Source organism: Dasypus novemcinctus, chromosome 24, assembly GCF_030445035.2.
Source record: "Dasypus novemcinctus isolate mDasNov1 chromosome 24, mDasNov1.1.hap2, whole genome shotgun sequence".
In the NCBI taxonomy this organism is placed as follows: Eukaryota; Metazoa; Chordata; class Mammalia; order Cingulata; family Dasypodidae; genus Dasypus; species Dasypus novemcinctus.
The window spans coordinates 56,475,248-56,497,789 of NC_080696.1; the positions used below are offsets into that span (position 1 = coordinate 56,475,248).

The 22,542-nt window shown below is 38.9% G+C and overlaps 1 long non-coding RNA gene across 4 annotated transcripts in view; it reads left to right on the forward strand.

The window, feature by feature from the left end:
- LOC101436575 (uncharacterized) overlaps positions 1 to 22,542 on the forward strand; it is a 131,516-nt gene that overhangs the window by 81,553 nt on the left and 27,421 nt on the right. For 3 of the 4 annotated variants that reach the window (XR_011647373.1, XR_011647374.1, XR_011647376.1), the window contains exon 3: positions 6,732 to 6,872. This is a non-coding gene — a long non-coding RNA (uncharacterized lncRNA). Of the gene's footprint in view, positions 1 to 6,731; positions 6,873 to 16,248; positions 16,355 to 22,542 lie in introns of all 4 variants that reach the window. The other variant, XR_011647375.1, reaches the window with a different exon arrangement.

Consider the following 22,542-nt stretch of genomic DNA (forward strand, 5'->3'; position numbering starts at 1 on the left):
CTTCCTAAGGCCCTATACATTTCCAAACATCCCCAGCACTGGGTAAACAAACAGACAGAGAAGATTTGTATGTGGCCTTCATTAAGGTGGTTGCCAATTGTCAAATTAGTTTCTGCCCGACCTGCCGAGTGCGAATGCAAATCCACCACCCTGGGTGCTGCCTCATTTACAGCTATTGATTCATGTTTGACTGCGAGTTCAAAACAAGTTGTCTTTGAAGCTTCCCCATCTCTGCTTGGCTTCCTGGGTCCAGGTGGCTAGGGCATCCCTGGCAGTCGTTTTGATCTTTGTATTCAAAACGCCAGGAGGGTCATTTCAGGTAACTTAAAAGCGAGATACAATCAGAAAGGATTTGGAAATGAAGTCTTTGGCTTGTCACAGTAATGCAGTCCTATCAAGTGGCAGTTTATCAAGAGCCACCTCACAAGGTTTTAATGAGCATGCTGCCTGTTCTTGTACAATACTAATTAATCCCATTTTTTCACAGTGCCGTGATTGCTTCATGAAACCCACATTGTTTTATACTCAGTAGCAAAGCGGCTCTTACTGATTAAATCTCCTTGCCTGCGCTGGAGCCTGACAACTGAATTATACCTTGCTCAAAATAATAATGGGTATCAGCTAATAAATACGGTTTAACACACACAAAACTATGCAGCCAAAATCACACCACAAAATAGGAGTTTGACTTATAGGCTCAGCAGTGTTTCATTAAACATCTGTATTATAATTCACTGGTTTTCCAACTGATGTAATAACTTAATTGATGAGAACAAAGACAAGCTTATTTATTCACCCAGTTGCTTGCTTCTTGACTAACGTTTTTCCTGGGTGTTATTGTGGAAATAAATATGCAATATTCTTTTTATAGAAGTCTAATTTAGGTCCTTTTTTTCCCTATTGAGAAGTCGGCATCACCATCTGTATCTGACAAGTTCTTGCTGCTTGCAACGGAAGCATTTTGCTAAGATGGGTTGTGGTACTTACCCCGATGTTCAGCTGGGCTAGCAGAGGTGAGGTGAGAAGGGACAGGTCTTCTGGCCCTCTGATAGTGGGTAATAACTGTCCACTGATTGCCTTCTCCAGGGTGAAAGTGCACTCTGAATACACACATATGCGTACATGCAAAAATTTAAAAATCCCACCTACTAGCTTAAATTAACTCCATCAAAACTGAGATGATTTTGTATTTCTCATGAATGACATGGATACTCTCATCTTATGCTTACACCTCCCTCCCCCACTTAAGTGGCACCGGGGACTAGTAAATTTAGTGGCAAAATCAGGTCCTGACTTTTTGCTTTGGTATAAGGTGGTAATTAGCTGGAAATAGTCATAGTCAATAATGATGCAATTTCTTCATCCTCTCAGCTTTGGTTATGCATCTTTTAGCACAATCTGTTTAACAAATAAGCAAAGAAATTTTCCTTCATTTCTCTTTCCAAGAGGTAGGGTATCAACTGGATTTTACAACAGCTTTTCTTTTAGTTGACAATTCAGTGCCTCATCTCTGTGTGTTCAAAGCTCCCTGAACTTCTCCCACCTCAGTACTGGTCACACTGTATTGTAGTTGCCTGTTCATTTTTCTGCCTCTGACCTTAGGCTCTGAGTTCTGTGAAGGACAAGGCTTTCAGATTATATTTATTGAAAATGTTCTATTTTCGGGAACTGTTGTAAGCCTTGAGGATACCCTCGTAAATGAAGGAGAGGACATGCCTGCTCTCATGGAACTTATATTTTACTGGAATGACATAATCAAAAAACTAAGCAAAGGTATAATACATAATGTGATATCTAGCATTGAGATGCATTAAAGAAAAAACAAAGTGGGCAAAGAAATATATGATATGGGTTGTTCACTTAGTAGGCACTCATCAAATACTGGTTGAATGAATAAATGAATCAGTGCAAACTTTGTTATATCAAATCCTTAGTCTCACTCCATGTCTGCTCTTCCTTCATGACATGTTTCAGGAAGAGGTAATTCTTTCAAGAACTTGTCTCTGAACATAGAATTATCATATGACTCAGCAATTCCACTCCTGGGTATATGCCAACAAAAATTGAAATCTGGTACCCAGATATTTATATACCAGTGTTTATCATAGCATTACTCATAATAGTCAAAAGGTGGAAGGAACCCAAGTGTCCATCAAGAGATGATTGGATAAACTAAATGTGATTGTTTTAGTTTGCTAAAGGCTGCCAAGGTAACATACCAGAAATGGGCTGGTTTGTACAGGGGGGATTTATTCACTTATAAGCTTACAGTTCCAAGGCTGAGAAAAATCGAGGCATCGTGTGATGCTCTATCCCTGAAGACATGACTGCTGATGATCCTGGGCTCCTGCCATATGGCAGGGCACAGTGGTGACATCTGCTGGTCTCTGCCTTCTCCTCGAGGCTCTGTTGCTTTCAGCTCGAGGCTGCTCCTTCTGTGGCTCTCTTTCTCTTGGTTTCTGTTGATTTCAGCTTCTTGCTCTCGTGGCTTTCTCTCTCAGCTTCTGTGGGTTCCTGTCAGAGCTCCTGGGTCTTTTCTCTTTGTCTCTGTGACTTCATTGCATTTATGAAGGACTCCAGTAAAAGGACTAAGACCCACTCTGGGTTATGCCTTACCTGCAGTAATCTAATCAAATGGCCCCAATTTAAGAACATATTGTTTCAGGGGTCCACAAAAGCCACAAACTATGGCAGTGGTATGTACATACAATAGAATTCTATTCAGCTGCTAAAGAGAAGTGAACTGCTACTGTATGCTACAATATGGATGAAACTTGAAGACATCATGTTGTATGAAATAAGCCAGACACAAAAGAACTGATACAGTATGATTTCTCTTACATGGAATACTTGGAATAAACAAATGTGAAGAGATAGAAGATGGAATAGTTGTTACCAGGAATGGCAGGAAAGGGAGGGGAATTATCACTAAATGAGTATGAGTTTTGGTTTGGTATGGTGAAAATAGTCTGGATATAGATAGTGGGTAAAGTTATATAGTATTGTCTACTTACTTATAATCAAAGAATTGCCCACTTAAAATGGTTAAAATGATTTTTATATTATGTATATTTTATTACAATTAAAAATCATATTTTTTGAAAGAGATGGAGAATTATGAAAGCCACAAAAGAGAAAATATGTCACATGCAATGGAACCTCAATAAGATTATGCCAACTTCTCACAGGAAATCATGGAGGCAAGAAGATAATGCGATGACATATTTAAAGTAATTTTGGCTCCCATCCTGGTGAATCCTGCTATGTTTTCTTATGGAGTGGCAAGAATCTCTAAAGTACGTAGAAAGTGCCTAATAAAAGAAAACAAACCAATCTGTCAAGGCTTTGATATTAATGCTTATACTTATGAACCTTATTCTTGTAAAATAATAACTATTATGTATGAGTTACCTCCTGAAATTCCCCTTGTCACTTAAATGTGGCCTCTCTCTAAGTCAAACTGAGCAAATAAACTCACTACCTTCCCCCTGGTGTAGGATATATTTCCTGGTGGATGGCACTAAAGGATTAATATCAAGCATCAGCCAGCATTTGGAAAAAGACCTGACCAAAAGGGAGAAACATTAAATACAAAAGTGTTGTTTGTTTTTTTTTAATGGCTACGAGATGTCAAAGTGAGTTGGGAGGTCATTTCAGAGATTAAGCTCAGGAAGATATCATCAATTGATACAGTAAATAAAGCCTCAAACAGGGGTGCATGCAAGGCTCTAGAGATATCTGGACACTATAGGCAAGGCACACAACCCCCTAAAATTAGCACTCTGTGGGTGGGCCATACCTTGAAATATATGATAATCTATTTCTCCAGTGTAACAGAGTCAACTCATTTATAATTTCTCTACATACAATTCTTCTATCTCTTTTATTTGAACCAGTAATTAGCACTATACTCATTAAATGTATGTCCCAGAGACTTAAATCTTTGATCTGTTCATATGCCAGTTAAGCCCTAAATCTCAGCAGAGGTGCAGTCAACACCTCCTCTCCATTTCATTGGATTTGCCCAGGACAACTAGCAAAATGATGATGATGGGCAAACCCCATGCCAAAAAACAAAGAGTATCTACAACTGCAAACAAAACAGTTCCTTCCGTCTGCTCCATGGGATCTAAGCTCCCTCTCAATTTGAAAGAGAGCAGATATTACCATCCAAAAGTCCTCAAGGTTGAGGAATGAACAAATATAAAAGGGAATGCATCCATGGGCCAAAGTAGACTTATTATTATTGTGTTACTGGAAGAACTTGTAAATTGATATAAAGATAGTGGTTACCACAGTTTCTGATGGGAGTATGAGGAAAAATAAGTGGACTATTGGGCATTTTTAGGGCATTGGAATTGTTCTGTATGATATTGCAATGATGGCTACAGACCATTATATATTTTGTCAAAACCTATAAAACTATACAACACAAAGTATAAACCATAATGTAAACTATTGGCTTTGGTTAGTAGCAATGCTTCAATATTTATTCATCAATTGCAACAAATGTACGCCACTAAAGTAGGATGTTTTAAATAGGGAAAAATGTGGGATGGGGAAGGGTGGGTATATGGGAATCCCCTATATGTTTGATATAATATTTCCATAATCTACATCTCTAAAAATAAAGTTTATTATATGAAAAAAGCTCCCTAGTTGGGTTTTTATATACAACAAGGTTTGAAAGCTATTGTACTAAAGAATATAAGTTCATTTTTTAAAAAGTGCCATTGGCTAAAAATTGCCACTAATAATTCTATATCCAGAAAAACTGTCATACAAAAGTGAGAGATTAAAGATTAATGTATTCCCAGATAAACAAAAGCTGAGAAAGTTTGCAACCATTAGAGTGACCCTGTAAGAGATGTTTAAGAGAGTTCTGCACGTAGAAACGTAGTAAGGAAAGGACAGTAGATGATAGATTGAAACTGCATGAAGAAATCAAGATCTCTAGTAAATGTAATGGCTTGGATAAATATAAATGCTAGTACTTTTTTTTTTTTTGGTCTTTTTAAACCTACAGGTCTAACAAGCAAATGCATAAAATGTAGTGGTAAATCAATAGTTTGGACTCATAATTTACAAATACAAAATTTGTAGCAAGAACTACATAAAGATGAGGGAACAGAGGGGGTATGGAAACATAGTTTGGACCTTCGATTGAAATTAATTTTGGTATCAAACCAAACAAGATTGTTATAAATGTAGATGTTATATTTAAGCTCCATGATAACTACAAAGAAAATACCACAGAATATGCAAATTCATAGATACAGAAATTAGAGTAAAGATTACCAGGGTTGAGGGACAGGGGAAATAGTGAGTTAATGCATAACGGATATAGGGTTTCTATTTGGTATGAAAGGAAAGTTCTAGTAATAGATGGTGGTGAAGGTACTGCAACAGTAAGAGTGTAACTAATTCCACTGAACGGTATGCTTGGGAGTGGCTGAGATGGGAAATTTTATGTTGTATAAATATTTCCACAATTGGAAAAAAAAAGAGTAACTAAGGAGACAAGAAAAGTAAATGCAATATGTGGTCCATGATGAAATGTAATAATGGAGGAGAAAAGGCTTAAAAGGCTATTATCGAGATATATGAAAATATTAGAATATAGATTGTAATGTGTATTTCAATATTAAATTTCTTGAATGTGATACCTGTACCTAAGGTGGTTACATAAGCGGATATCCTTGTTCTTAGGAAATGTACATGGAATTATTAAATGTTCTAGGAGCGTAATGTATACAACTTATCCTCAAATGTTCAGAAAATATATATGTATATATAGAGAGATGGATTGATAAATGGACTGATAGATGGATTGACAGAATGACATGATGAATGTGGCAAAATGTTAAAATTGGTGGGTCTTGGTTTCTGGGGAGATGGGGATAATTTGGAGTTCTCTGTGTGGGATTTGTATTAATTTTGCAACTGTTTGATAAGTTTGATATGTTAAAAAAATTTTTAAAAGTTTAAGATTTTAAAAACCCTAAAATATGTAGACAAAAAAAAGTTTGGCTGGGCTACTGGTTTGGAATATCTGCTCTAGGCTTTTGGCTGTCCTATTACCCTTCCCTCGACCTGCTTTTCCATCCTGCTCTAAACCCTGCCAACCTCTCCAATGCCCATCTTAATTCCCACAGGAACACTGACCACTTTCTACTCTCTCACCAATCTCTCTGTAGCCATTTGACTTGTGGCATGTCCCTGTAATGCTTTGTATGAAAAAGAGTCTTATTTTATGTGTCTTGAGATAAGTATTTTGAGTTGTCCATTATGGGGAAGGTACCCCACCCCATTAAGTTTCATTTTCTGTACTGTAATTGCATCATAATAGTGTCATGTCACCTGTGCTCCACTTCGTAAAGTTCTGCAAGAATTAAGGGAGATAATTTGGGTAAGTTAATTAACAATCATAGTTGCTAGGAAGTAAGCATTAATTATTCATAAAATCATTGGTATCGCATAAACTACTGAATAAATACAATAACTCTTTGGCTGAGAAGTTCACTTGAATGTATATTGCCAAAGGATTTACAAGTAAGAAAATACAATCCAATAAATATTAATTGGAGGTCCTATGGTCATTGCGATAGCTACAGAGTTCGGTGCCTTGCCAGTGGCCCCTCCTTTGGAGTTTGTGCTCCTGACAATGACAGAGCTGGACTCAGATGTGACTTCTCTACACATGCCTTTGTCTTTTCTATTTGAACCTATAGTTGGTGCTGGAGTTGGTAGGTGTACATCCAAGAGACTTGCATCTTTGGTCCATCCACAAGCCAGCTGGGCCCTGAGCCTCAGCAGAGTTGCAAAACCTACTTTCCAGTTCATTGGACTCACCCAGGACAGCTAACAAAGAGGTGAGGATGGACAACTACTGTATGAAGGGAACCAAGAAAGTCTACAACTGCAAGCAAGAGACTCCTATCCATTAGCTATATGGGATTGAGGTGGAGTGGGCATCACCATCCCAGAATCCTCAGGCTTAGGGAATAAAATATGGACTAGAATAGACTTAGTGGTATTCTACTATAGACTTATTGTGAGTATAGTAATGGAAGAAACTATATCATTGATATTGAGACAGCAGCCACTGGAGGTGCTGAAGGCAGGGAGAGGGAAAAGGTGTAAATATGGGGGCATTTTGGGGACTTGGAATTGTCCTGAATGACATTGCAATGACAGATACGGACCATTATATATTCTGCCATAACCTACAGTATTGTGTGGGAGAGAGTGTAAACTACAATGTAAACTATAATCCATGCTTAATGGCAGTGCTCCAAAGTGTGTTCATCAATTGCAATGAATGTACCACACTAATGAAAGAGGTTGTTAATGTGGGAAAAAGTGGGAAGTGTGGGGAGTGGGGCATATGGGAATCATATTTTTTCATGTAACATTGTATGTAATCTAAGTATCCTTTTAAAAAATACATCTTAAAAGTGTGATTGGCACTGCTTTGTACAAAGAAATGTTTCTAGGCTCATGGATAATAAAAATATGGTCAGAGTTTTCAATCTAGGGGAAACAGAGGAAACATGATCACTTCTGTTAACCTGCAGTGAATTAGTAGTCTTGAAGCTTATTTTTATAATTGAAATTTGCAGACTCACAAAGTAGAACAGTACCACAAACTTCCATGTACCTACCCTGCAGCCTCAACAGTCTTCAACTCTTGCCCTATCTTGTTTTCATTAAATTTCCACCCACCCTGATTGCTTTAAAGAAAATATAAAACATATTATAATTTCATTCATAAATATTTTAGTACATATCTATAAAAGGCAAAGGTTCCTAAAAACCATAACCATTATCATACCTAATAATAATTCTGGGTATTACCAAGTTCTGTTGGCTTCCAGTTTCCACTCCTCCCTGAGTGGCTTTTCCCTTTGGTCTTTCCTATTAGGCATCCAGTAACAGGAATAAGATCCATCCTGCTTCAGTTGGGTCACATCTTAACTAAAAATAACATCTGCCCAAAGTCCTATTTACAATGGCTTCATACCCAAAGGAATGTATTAAGATTAAGTACATATTTTTCTGGGGTACACAATTCTTGAATCAGGATACAAATACAGTTCACATATTGCAATTGGTTGACATCCCTCCTAAGTCTCTTTTAATTGAAATCTTTGTCCACATATTTTTCCCTCCTGCAATTTATTTGGTCATTTATCTTATAGAGTTGGTCCTATAGAGTTTCTCACAGTCTATATTTTGCTAATTTCATTATTATAGTGTCCTTTAGCATGTTTTTCTGTCCCCTATATTTCCTCTAAATTTACAGATAGACTAAGAGGCTTAATCTGATTCAGGTATGCTTTTTTGGAGGGGCAGGGATATTTTAGAGGTAATGTGGGGACTTCTATTAGGAGACACATAGTGTCCAATTTTTTTCTGAAGTGGCAGCTATAAACCTTTAAAATTTAGGACTGAACAAATGCTTTATAATTTAGGTGTTTATAACTGGCCTGAATTCTTTACCGATAGAATTGCAAGTAACAAATTCATTCCTTCATTCAAATGTGCAAAAAGACAGTGTTATAGCCTGGGGTGTATGTACAGAAGATATATTTCTGCTTTGGAAAGACCAAATAAAGAGACAGACAGGGTTTAGTGAGGAAATAGATATAAGAGCAAATTATTATAATACAAACTATTTAAGGACTCAAAGAAAAATGGAAGTACAGAAAAAGAACTGGCTAGTTTTTACCTCTTGGAATCAAGGAAGTCTTCTTGGAGGAAGGCTTGGAGCCCTGTATCTTGTAGGACAATAACAGTTTCCTAAATAAAAAAAGGAATGACGATACTAAGAGCCACAACACTGTGATGACTTAACACCAAATACCATTCTAAGCATTTTACAAGTACTAACTGATTGGACCTTTTCTATTACCCATAATTTAGCAGATGAGGAAACAGAAGCAGAGAGGTTAAGCTTCTCACTCAAGGCCACATAACAAATAGACAAAAATTCAGGGAAATACTTTTTAAGACAATATGACACTCACAGTTTCACACAGTCCTCTCAGAGTGACCATGTAGTTTGGGGTAAAAGGTAGTAATTTATCAGTGGTTCGAAAACTTGCTAGTCAAGACTGGTTTCATCAAGGCCTAGGAGTCAGATTTTCCCTTGATAACCACAAGCCATAAGAAATGGTGTCAATGATAACCATGAAATAAAGAGTGAGGTTGGCAAAGGGATGGGATTAATTAGCAATGAATTAGACTCTTAACTGCTAAAAATCACACCTTGGAAAAAAGGATATGGACTTTTATGTATGGTTGTGTTTTATTAATAATGTGAATTAAAATGCACTGGTTTTTCATCTGATACAATAATTTATGACAGACACTGAAGGTTAGCTTTATTCATAATCTCTCATTTGCTTAATTCCTCACTACAGTTTTTCTCCATATTTACATGGAAAATAAATATGCACTATTGTTTATGATTCAGATGGAAATTTCAGGGGCTTTACATTCTACATATTTAAGTAAGAAGAAGTGAATGTTAAAATATTAGCAGCAGTCAAATTATGGAATAATGGAAATGAGAAGGCATTTTGTCCAACCCTCTGCCTCCAGGAAGTACCATTCACCTAACTTGCTCAGACTTAAGATCCACTCTAGTTAATCAGGAAATACATATTACATTTCTGTTGCCATGAACCCTGGGAAAAGAGTGTGTTCACCTAAATTTGCACTTAACCAAGTCAAAAATGTTAGAGAAATATGTGACAACATTTGATGAACTTCAGGGAGGCAGCAATACGCTCCTTTTTCCCTACGGATATTCTTCTCATTTTTCAATTTAGATATTAAAGTTATCTGTGCACTTAAAAAATCAGACTTCGAAGTCTTAAAGGAAAAAAGAGCTTTTTCTTCCCCCTTATGTAGATGGACCTGCTAAGAATTTCCACAAAATGTAAGAGAGCTACACATGAAATCATCCAGAGCACCCACCTATATATTATAAGTTTTGCTCATACAAAGTTGTGCTGATGTTAAGGAAAAAAAATATCATTTAGCTGTTCAGATTTTTTTCCTTGAGGTTTGTTTATTGATTATAATTATGATGTGTGAAGTAATGAGCCTATACATGATGGGAAAGACAGAAAGATGATTTATTGTTTGGGGAGCTTTATGTGGGAAAATATGCAGACAACAGGGAATTATGTCTCAGGGTGTAATTTCTTAGACAAGACAGAGATCTAGGTCTTTTGTTGAGACAAGGTAGGGCTGTGTCCTGAAAGATATAGATTGATTTGGGTATGTTGAAGCTAATAGGTATATGTAGAAGGATGGATTGTCATTCCATTCACATAAATGCCAAGGGCAATTTTAAATTTTGTGAGTTAGAAAAGAGTGAATAGATGTTTGGGTGCCTTAGAAGTTGGAAAGCAGATTAGGGAGCAGCTACCACATCTCAATCTTATTGAGAAATTGTGCCGTTGCCATGATTTTGCTCTGTATTTGGATGCATCATCTCCTGAGTGTCCATATGCACAATGGAATACAGCCCAGGTGATGTTCATCTCTTCTTTTCTCATTATTGGGTTTGATTGCCTTTTAGTTTACAACCAAATGCTAAATTCTAATCAGAGAACCTAACTGGGAATAATGGATGTAAGGCATTTGGAGCAACCAGAAACTATGCATTTCCAAATTGCATTTTCTGCCTTTGCACGTTGCTAAAGCACTTCTAAAAAAGAGTCTGGAGGCTGGCAGAAGGATTGCCCTCATGCACAACTGAGCAGAGTCAGAGAGACAGATAAAGCAGATACAACCCCCAGATATTGGTTCCTTTGAAGGCTAAAGAGACCCATGAGAGTTATGGTCATGGCCGATGGGGTTAACTACCAGGGCAGATGGCCCCTCTTTGGAAATGGTGTTTATGTGTGATGAATCTGGACTCAGATGGGATCTCCCTTCATAAGACTTTCATGCTAATGTGCTGGAGGTGCAGTTAACGTTGGGGTTTAAGATATATTTAGGGGAATTGAATCTCTGGACTGAAAATGTGATAGCCAGGTCCTGAGCCTCAACAGACTCCAGCACCTACAATCTGAGTTATTGGATGGAGCTAAGATGGAGTTGAAGAAGGACAACCACCACACCATGGAGCCTAGAGTGATTACAACTGAAAATGGGAGGATTGCATCCAGCATCCATGTGGAATCTGAGCCTCCTCTTGACGTAGAGGTGCAATGGACACAACCAATCCAATGTCCACATAGAAGAGGTGGCATTGGATTGGGAAAAGTGGACATGGTGGACGATGGGTATGGGGAAAGGCAGGAAGAGATGAGAGGTGGAGGCGCCTTTGGGGCATGGAGCTGCCCTGGATGGTGCTTCAGAGGTAATCACCGGACATTGTAAATCCTCACAGGGCCCACTGGATGGAATGGAGGAGAGTATGGGCCATGATGTGAACCATTGTCTATGAGGTGCAGAGGTGCCCAGAGATGTACTTACCAAATCCAATGGATGTGTCATGATGATGGGAACGAGTGTTGTTGGGGGGGGAGAGGGGGGGGTGGGGGGGTGGGGTTGAATGGGACCTCACATATATATTTTTAATGTAATATTATTACAAAGTCAATAAAAAAAAAAAAAGAGGAAAAAAAAATAATAAATAAAGCACTTTGTCCTTTCACCTACCACACCTTTATAAATTTGAAAATAAGACTCCTATTCAGGTTACTGGAGAATAAGGCAAAACCAAGACATTTGATTTTTATATTCAGGTAGCTTCACGCTGTGTTGATTTCTTGTTTCCCCAGTGAGTGGGTTTGCTGGCATTCTTAGCTCCATTTGTGGTATTCTATCCTTACTAGCCTCCACCCCATGAGCAATCCACCATGTGATCTTTTTTTTTTTTTTTGAAGTTAGAAATACATTTTTTTTTATTGACTTTGTAATAATATTACATTAAAAATATATATGTGAGGTCCCATTCAACCCCACCCCCCCACCCCCCTCTCCCCCCCCCAACCCCCCCTCTCCCCCCCCCCAACAACACTCGTTCCCATCATCATGACACATCCATTGGATTTGGTAAGTACATCTTTGGGCACCTCTGCACCTCATAGACAATGGTTCACATCATGGCCCATACTCTCCTCCATTCCATCCAGTGGGCCCTGTGAGGATTTACAATGTCCGGTGATTACCTCTGAAGCACCATCCAGGGCAGCTCCATGTCCCAAAGACGCCTCCACCTCTCATCTCTTCCTGCCTTTCCCCATACCCATCGTCCACCATGTCCACTTTTCCCAATCCAATGCCACCTCTTCTATGTGGACATTGGATTGGTTGTGTCCATTGCACCTCTACGTCAAGAGGAGGCTCAGATTCCACATGGATGCTGGATGCAATCCTCCCATTTTCAGTTGTAATCACTCTAGGCTCCATGGTGTGGTGGTTGTCCTTCTTCAACTCCATCTTAGCTCCATCCAATAACTCAGATTGTAGGTGCTGGAGTCTGTTGAGGCTCAGGACCTGGCTATCACATTTTCAGTCCAGAGATTCAATTCCCCTAAATATATCTTAAACCCCAACGTTAACTGCACCTCCAGCACATTAGCATGAAAGTCTTATGAAGGGAGATCCCATCTGAGTCCAGATTCATCACACATAAACACCATTTCCAAAGAGGGGCCATCTGCCCTGGTAGTTAACCCCATCAGCCATGACCATAACTCCCATGGGTCTCTTTAGCCCTCAAAGGAACCAATATCTGGGGGTTGTATCTGCTTTATCTGTCTCTCTGACTCTGCTCAGTTGTGCATGAGGGCAATCCTTCTGCCAGCCTCCAGACTCTTTTTTAGAAACTCGTAGCCATGTAAACTCATTTCTCCTTTTCATTTCCCCCTTACTTTAGGTCAAACAGCATTTTAAAGTCATGGTATTTTATGTAGACGTGGATATTCTGCTGATCCGCATTGAACCTTCCGTATAAGGTCATTTTCCAGTTGCATCATCAGTTGGTAGTTGATAGTGGTCCCTCGTTGCCAGGGAGGCTCATCCCCGGGTGTCATGTCCCACGCTGGGGGGAAGGCATTGCATTTACATGCTGAGTTTGCCACCATGTGATCTTATAAGCTCTTACACCAAAGCAAATCGGCATTGCCACTGTTAGCATGGGCCTAGAATATGGCCCTTAACTGACCTTTCTGCTTCCCCTCTTGCTGCTCTATAATCTACACACCGCACAGTGACTAGAACTATCTTGTGTTACCAAGTGTTACCCAGATTAAATGTAAACTAGATAACATTAATCCCCTGCTCGAAATGCTCCAATTGCTTCTTGTTTCAAATTGAATAAAATCCAAACACCTTTCTGTGCTTTCCAACAACCGATATGCTCTAGTCATTTTCTACCTTCAGAACTCTTCCCCTCTACTCTCCATCTGTTTTTCTCTGCACTGGTCACACTGGCTTCTTTCTGTCCTTCCAACACAAAGCTCCTCTCTGCCTTGGGGACTTTATATTTGCTGGACATTTTACATAGAACATTTCTCCTATGGTTGCCTTCATTTCTCTATTTTTGCTTTGGTCTATAGTTCGTCTTTCCAGAAAAGCCTTTCCTAACCAATCAATCTAAAGTTGCCCCTTTTTTTGTTGCCCTCCCTCATCCCTTTAATCTGATGTTCTAATACATTCTTAGCTTTCTGAAGGCAGGGGCTTTGGTTGTTTTGAACACTGTTCGACACCCAGAGCTAGGAATGATGTGCATTACATTATAGGAACCCTTCAGTGTGTTATAAGGAGAGATGCATTAATATAAGTGATTATGGAAAACCGCCATTCTTGGAATGAGACATGGGGGCATATTGGAAGAAGTGTGAGGACATTCAGACCTGAGTTTGATTCTAAACTCTGCTACTTGGTTGCCACATACATCCTTGTTTAAACTCTCTGTGGTAGATAAAAAATGGTCACACATTCTTTGCAACACTTCTCCTTAAGAGGCAGGGTCTACGTCCCTGTTCAGATCCAGTCTGGGTTTGGCATGTGACTTACTTTGGCCAAGGGAACATTATCACTCACTGCAATATGCAGTGTAAGCCAAGGCTTGATAAGCACTAGCCCAATGGGGTTCACCCTGTTGGAACTCTGCCGGAGACTACCATGATGTAAGGAAGTTGGTTTAGCTTACTCAAGGATATGAGACTGCAGCAGAATTGCAGCCATCACCTGCTCTCCAGTTCACTGGACTCACACCAGGACAACTAACAAAAGGATGATGATGGACAATGCCCATCCCAAAAAAGAGAGAGTACAACTTCAAGCAAAACAGTTCCATACATCTGCCCTATGGGATCTAAGACCCCTCTCAGTCAGAAGCAGAGGGGACATCACCATCACCAAATCCTCAATATTGAGGAATGAACAAACGTAAGTGGTGAATGTAACTATGGACTAAAGTAAACTTATTATAATTTTAGTAATGGAAGAACTTGTAACGTTGATATAGACAGTGGTCACCAGAAGTTCTAAGGGAAGGGAGAGGGAAGAATAGGTGTATCATGGGGCAGTTTTGGGGTACATTGGAATTGTTCTGCATGATATTGCAATGGCAGATACAAACCACTACACATTTTGTCAAAACCTATAAAATTGTGCAGTGCAAAGTATAAACTAATGTAAACTATAGACCATAGTTTATACCACTATGTAGTTTGTTATTCAGGATTGTTGGGAGAACAAATGTAATAATAAAATTAGCATCCAGTGCATTTCTAAATCATGAAAGGAATTCAGTTTCTCTTAATTCTCTATCCTTAACCTTGCTCTGGGGCTTGGCTGATGAAATTCTCTTAGTCAAGAATTTGAGTGTGTCTTCCTCTCTGATATGATCATGTAGACCAATGGTCTATGAAAAATATGCCTGGGGTTTGACCCTGTGCTTTGAATGTTTTATATTTATTTTTTATTTCATTGTCACAACAATTCTATGAGGTGGGTATGGTTGAGGTCATATCAGGTAATGATATCAAGGTTTACAAAGGTTAAGTTACTAGCTCAAGTTTATACAACCAAGTTTTGGCCCATCTGGGCTACAAATCCTGGTATTCTGAATCCAGCACCATGGTGTAGTATTGCCCATTGGAAGTGCAGTCATTAGAAGATGAGTGGTACTTAGGGAAATTAGAACAACATTGTATAGAAGAATGAGTGGTGTGTGTATATGAGTGTGTGTGTATGTATACTGCCTGTGTTATATGCTGAGGCAGCTTTATACTATTTATGAATTCCAAAAAGAGATATTCATTATGCTTGTAAACTGATCTCTTCCTCTGGGCATGATATCCTCTGATTAATTTAAATTCAAAGGCTTTACATTTACTTGGTTAAATCAGGATTAGGGCTTTGATTCAACCATGTCGTTAGGGCATGCAGGGTTGAATATCTGCCCCCTTGGGGGGCTGTATAAATGGACACTCAATCAAGAAGACAGGAGCAGATACATAGGAATAGAGAGAGCTCCATAGACACAGCAGAGGTGAGAACTTGATCCTGGGGCACTGGAGAGAGATGAGCCATTTGCCTAATAGTTTACAGCTAACCTCATGAAGAGAACAGAGCACTAGAACCGGGAAAGTATTGAGCCCTCCAGCCTAGAGCTGAAATTGGAAGAAATGTGACCAACAGAGCCTTAAGAGAGCAAGGAAGGCTGAACTGTAGCAGACATTGCATGCCATCTTGCTTCAACACGTGACAACAGTCTTTGGGTGAGGAAGTACCTCTTATGGTACCTTGGGTTTGACTCTTCATGGCCTGGTAACTGTAAGCTTTTACCCCAAATAAATACCCTTTATAAAAGCCAAAAAATTTCTGGTATTTTGCATCAGTACTCCTTTGGCTGACTAATACATATGTGTATGAGTTTCGGGATGCACAAGGGATACTATTGAGAAATAAAAGTTCAGGACAAAGATGGAGAAAGGGGTAGAAAACAAGTTTAGATTCCTATGAATGGGGAGCTTTGAGTAAATAAAGAGGCTTGAAGTGAATATTTGTTGTTGTTGCCTATCTAAGGTCCATTACCAGTTGATTTGGGAACAATACTCTATTTTGCCTCTTAAGAACCACCTTTCCATACTTGGAAACTGTTGTCTGGTTGAGGTTTAAGGGGATGACCAACACCTAGACAATTAGTTGATAAACAGATCCATTAACCAAACAGGCCAATAAATGTATTACTCCTTTCTATCCTCACAGGAACTGACCAGGATGAGATACAGGCCTCGAGTGGTTGGTAGCCATTTTGATAGCATGTGGAATCTGGGAGGAAAGCCCACTTGGAGAAGAGCTGAACTAAGAGATAGTAAGGATCGTGTTCAGGGGTTATTACTTGATCAAGTCAGGAATAAAACTAGTTCTGCCTTGGACACTTCAGTTACATAAACCAATAAGGGTCTGTTAATAATTAAGCACACTTGAGAGATAGCTTTCTATTATTGGCTGCAGAAAAAAAATCTTGACATAAACTTTAATTTTTTTATATATACAAATATGTTGAAACTTTTACTTATCAATTCAACTCAAATCTACTTTAAGACATAGCTGGGGAGCAAAGAGAATGTAGATTCCAAAGTCACTGGCTTTGAAGTCATTAGACCTGAGTTCTAGTCTTGGCTCTATTGCTTTATTTAATGCTTTAGTCATTAAAAAATATTCTTTGAATGCCTTTCTGTATGCTAAGAACTCATTCCACTTGGGCATATGATATGAAAAACCCGAAGTTATTAGCTATGTGATTTGACTTGTTACTTTACCTAGACCATCTAAGCCACAAATTATTATTGGGTAATAATAATTTTAATCACTTGATCATAAAAGAGTGAATGAATGACTATTTTGAGTCATGTTTTGTCTATTGGTAAGAGAAAATTATTTGGGAAAAAGCATCTATCTTGCAGGAAATGATTAGGAAGCAAAGATACATCTGCCCTTGGGTGAATTCACTCTCCTGCCTACAAGGACCTAGATATGATGAACTTTTAAGGTCATTTCCAAATATATGCTATTAACTGGGATACAGTCTAGGCTGTTGTTATAAAAGATCTCAAATAACTATTGCTTAAGCAAAATAGCAACTCTCACAGAACCATCCAGAAGGTCAGTCAAGGTCGATATGGCAGTTCAAAGGTATCAAGGACCCAGCTCCTTCTTTCTTATTGCTCTTCCCCTTCTAGCTGTCATTCCCCTAGTCAAAGATGACCTATGACCATGCCCACATTCTTGTCCTGGGGACAAGAGGAAGGGAGAAGAGGAGGCAACCCTTCTTCCCGGTTAAGGGCCTAACCTGGAATTTGGAAAACTTTCATTCTTCTCATCTCCTTTGGAAGAGGTGCTAGGGAGCCTGGGAAATGTAGTCTTTAGCTAGGCAGCCCTGTGCCAAACTAAAAAATGCAATTATTATGAAGAAAGGGAGAAGAAATATTGGGATGGAGGAGTTCACGCGGAGTACTCTGCCTCATTTATTACCCCGTATCGGAAGGAAGTGTCCGCACATTCATTAGCTCCAAATTTGCTCTTGGTCTGGGTTTCAGCCATTCCTCAGGCAGCCAAATGGGCCTGGCTCCATCTGGCCTGTGCTGTAAACCTCTTCCCTTTGCGTAGAGCACTTCCCCGCATGTGAAGCCCAGAAAGTCAGGGCCAGTGCCTTCTCCTGCGTACATGTGTGTGCGTCCCAAGTCATTCTGTGGCACAAGGCTACCACTTTGCAAGTAAAAGACCCACTTATACTTTATATTAGATTCTGCCTTATTTCATAATTTTTTGAAGGAAACTCTTTTTCTCTCATGCAGGAAAATCTAATTATGCAGTGACAGCAGTTGGCTGACTCGGGCACAACACAACATGTCAATTTTCAGTTGCTTACACGGTCTCACAGAAACTGTTAGAAATTGTTTTGAAATCTGGCATACATTTCAGTCATGTTAATTCCTACAACTGTGCCAAACTTGATGAAATTTGGCTCCTCCACACGCCAGGGAAGCTGGGGGATTGGGAAAGGCGAGTGTTGTATTTTTTTTTTCCTGGCAGTGACATCATCTCCTCTTCCTCCCCTGTGACGAACAGTGTCCTCAGACAAGCCAAGAAGTAGTATAACTTTATATTTACAAGATTATATGACAAAATGACTCAAGACACTGGAGCTGTGCTATGATATGAAGAAATACAGATGGCATAATATTTTTTTCCTTCCAACAGATTTGTGCCAGATGTGTGAATATTGATAATTTCTCTGGGGCTCAACTCAAGGCACAATATAGATTTCTGTTTGATGGGGGAAAGAGAAAGTGAGAATCCATTCCAGTGATGGTATTTACAGGAAATGTTTTGCCTCTTCTTCTAAATCTGTCAAAGCAGGACCAGAAATCCCAAATTTCCAAATAAACCTCAGAATCACTCTTTGTTCTGGACCCAATTTTTATCTCCCCAGTAATTAACAGACTGGAAAATTCATTTGTGAAAACACGTGGTGGAATTCTAAATGTGGAGTCCCTCAACTGGCTGAATCAATCTTTGGGCATCAGCTCAGAGCATGAATGATAGACAAATCTTAGAAAAGTATCTTAGCAAAGTATACCTTTTATCATAAAGTCTCTTCCTTATTTCCATAGTAATAAAAATATTTTAGTAGAATGATCAATTTTAGAATTTGCTATTAGAAAACTTGGGGAAAAAGCTATTTCCAAAGGTTTCTTGGATTTTTTTTCTAGTATGCTATTATGCCTGAACCCCTTTTTAAAATATGATTCTGGGAGCCAGGAAATTTGAATGAAGTTCAATTTCCTAATTCAACTTTGTTGTTGTTGTTGTTGTTTTAATATTAGAATCACTGAAAAGATTTTGAAAAGCAACAGGAATATTTATCATTCCCAGAAAGATTAAGCTTTGATCATATAATTAAGAAAGTCAATTAGAAAATCAGTATAAAGATTTTTTTGTATTTATACTTTGCTATCTTCCATGAAATATTTGAAATAATTAGAGGAAAATATGCTACAATGGGGAAAAAAAACAAGTTGAAAAGTAAAGACCACATGGAAAAAAGAGTAGATCACGAACTAGAAAATGATAAACACAAATTATTCAAGACTGTGAGAATGTCTTCTTGCCATAGTTGCATCTTAAGTTTGGCTTTGAGCATCTTGGCAGCCATAGCAAAATGGCGACATGATCGCTTACACAATTTTCTTTGTCTGAAAGAAGGGGCATCAGTTCCTTAGGGGAAGAAAATCTATTTGTGATATTAGATTATAATAGTGGTTCTCAACCAGGGATTATAGTACCTCACAGGAACATGTGACAGTGTCTGGAAACATGTTTATTCATCACAACTTGGGGGTGGTGGTAGGAGAGCAGGGTTGCTATGGCATCTCATGTGCAGAGGCCAGCGATGTTGCTAAATATCCTACAGTGCACAGGGCACTCCCTACATCAAAGAATTATCTGACTCCAAATGTTAATATTCCAAGGTTAAGAAATCCTGGGTTATAAAACCACTTTTTCTTATGTATGTTCATAATGTTCTCAATAACATTGCCATAGCACATGGCTTTGGAACAAGACAGATCAGAGCGTAAATCCATGTTTCACCATTTACCAGGTATGTAACTTTGGGAAAGTTGTTTAACCTCTCTAAACCTCAGTTTCATGGAGATAATGATATAAGTCCTATAGGGTTATTATGAGGACTAGGAGGAATAGTGTTTATAGAACATCTAGCAGAGTACTTGGCACATAGAAAAGCTCAATAAATGTTGACCATTAAGATGATTCCACAGACAGAATGGGTTACCCTAAAATGTTATGCCCTGAAGATGCAGATAGCTCAGGATGGATTATGGGATGAAGCTCTATCGTAAACCGTTTAGCCTACCGATAGACTTAAGAAAACCTAGAAATGTCGAAGAAATGCATGTAAAGACCTTCCACAAATACCACCAACGTGACAGTGTGAGGCTGAATTCTCTGAGAAGATATCAGAAGACTCTTATTTGGAGTTGTTATCTCAGAGCTGTACCACATTCTCTAGAAATAAGATGAGCAGGTAATAGAAGGACTTATGAAATACCTGTGCTTTGGCTAATCACCAAGTTGTTCATGTGGACAGTCTTCAATAGATTCATCATCTAATATAAACAACTCAGGTCGTGGTAGTGTTCTGCTCTTTTTGGGAAACATTTTCAGTAGTCACTGCTTCATAATTAGGAAACTGCCTTTGAGAAAAGCCCCATAGAAATCTGGCATTCCAAAGTTTGAACTAAAATTAAATAGTTTTGCTATTATTTAACTTGTGGTCTTAAAATAGGTCACTTTATTCACTAGTGTATTGCTAAAATTGCTGCAAACAATTTTAAAATTCCCATTGCCTAACACGGTAGAAGTAGATTTTCACATATGCAACAGACCAATCTGTGTTGGTGTTTAAGGGTAGCTTGTGGCTTGCTTTACTCTGAAAAGTGGTTTGGGATCCCAGCTGCCTTCTAGCTGGTGGTTCCATCACTCACTACCTCAGAGTCCTCAGTTTGTAGCAAGAAAGAAGGGAAGGAAGCAGTTGAAAGGCATGCTGGCTCTGTAAAATCCCTATCTGGACAGCATTCATGTCATTTATGCTCATATTTCATAGGCCAGAACCCATCTGGCCATACCTTGATAAGAGGCTGGGAAATAGAGCCCTAGCTAGCCAGATGCTAACTGCATGGAAGGGGAGAACAAATTTTAGTAGACAGTACACATTCTGCCTCTACTACTAGATACTAGCATGGTTTTGTTAATCAACTTCTGCTTGGCAAAGCATTTCCATTTTGAAAGGAAGGATAAAATACTCATGTCTAGAAACCATCCATAAGATTTAGTTCAGCCCTTTTCTTTCCAACAGTAGGAGGAATGTAAAAAGTGGACATGTGACAAGTTTGATAGACTGGTAAAACTCTAAAAAGGCCATTATTCAAATATTTATGGATCCTTTTAGCTAATGGATTCAAATTTATAATGCTGCACTTGTCAACAAGATAATTTTGCAAAAACATTAAAGGCTGAGCAGTTCCGTCCCTTCTAACCCAGAGGCCTCTCTTCACTACAGCAAATGAGCAGCTGCTCTCCATGAAAATGGAACACCCCTGTTCTTTGTCTTCTTTTGAGACCCACTTCACGTGGTGTGGCATCCACTAAGGTGGGCCTCTGGGAGAAATCTGGAAGGTTATGAGAATATTTATGATTAGTCTGAGGCATCCATTTTATAAAAAGCAGAAGAAAGGCAATGTGGTGTTGTCAAAATGCCTTGGACAAGAGCTAGGTCATCAAACCACTGTTCATGATGAGGCACTGCCCCTCCTCCTCCAGGCCATCCAGGGTGACTTTAAGGAGTATTGGGCTGAATTTTTGGTATTGAGGTGTTCACAAAACAGGAAGCATATTATATTATGGATATTAATGGGCATGAAAGAACAAATAGAACTGTTAAATAGTATATGGAAAAATAAACCTTGTGGAGAGGTTCTCTAAGTGGGCAAGTATGTTTGGGAATATTTTATATTTGATTTAGATAAAATATAGTGATTTGATAGAATTAAATAAACTTGTCTCAGTAAGCATATTTTGAGAAGCAAAACTGATAAAGTGGAAGAGACTCGCTAGGCACGGTTTTATGGTAACCACCAGAGGGAAGGGGAAACCAAGGTGAAATTTGAGAAGTTTGTTCAGAGAGCAGAGAATAAAATTGTTTGTGTGTGTGAGGGTGGTGGGTGGGTCTTGAGTCTTTAGAAATATTATGAAGCTGCATACTTGGCAGCTCCTCAGGTACAGTGCCTGCCTGTCATTGTGCACTGGGAGGCCAGCCACGATGAAGAACCCAAGTTCTTGGACATCTGTGCCGACTGGCCAGTCCTAGTTACCAGCACTGTAGGTGAAGCCCAGTGCTGAAAGGAACCTTCTCCCAGTGTTTCCTTGAGCAGCCCGAGGTTACTGGAGAATGTGGTAGCAATGACAGTCTCCAGACCCCTTAAAACTGAAGAGGGTATGACAGGACTCAGAATGTGACTGTTAGGAGACAAGCTGCTCTGAATGCATCCTGAGTCTGTCTGTGACTTTCCATATGACCCTGCACAAAGCCGTTTCTCCTCCTCACACCCTCAGTTCTAAAAATTTGTTTTAAAAAACTTACCAGAACACCTCCCTCCTCCCCAAAGAACACAAAAGACAAAAGGAATTTATTCAGCAGTAGCATAGTAGAAAACTTAACATCCAACGAAGGGGGAAAATTAAATAAATTAGGTATGCCCATCTGATGGGATATTTTACAGCCATTTAAATTCTTTTTACAAAGGGTTCTACTAGTCTGGAAAGATTTTATATTATAATATTAAATGAAATAAGCACCCTATAAAATGTGTGTCACCAACATGAATGAGATTATGTGAATGTGATTATGTAAAAGTGTTACACAGAAAGAAGATTTTGCAGGATTTTTGGTTAATAGGGCAGGTTTAGCTGACATGT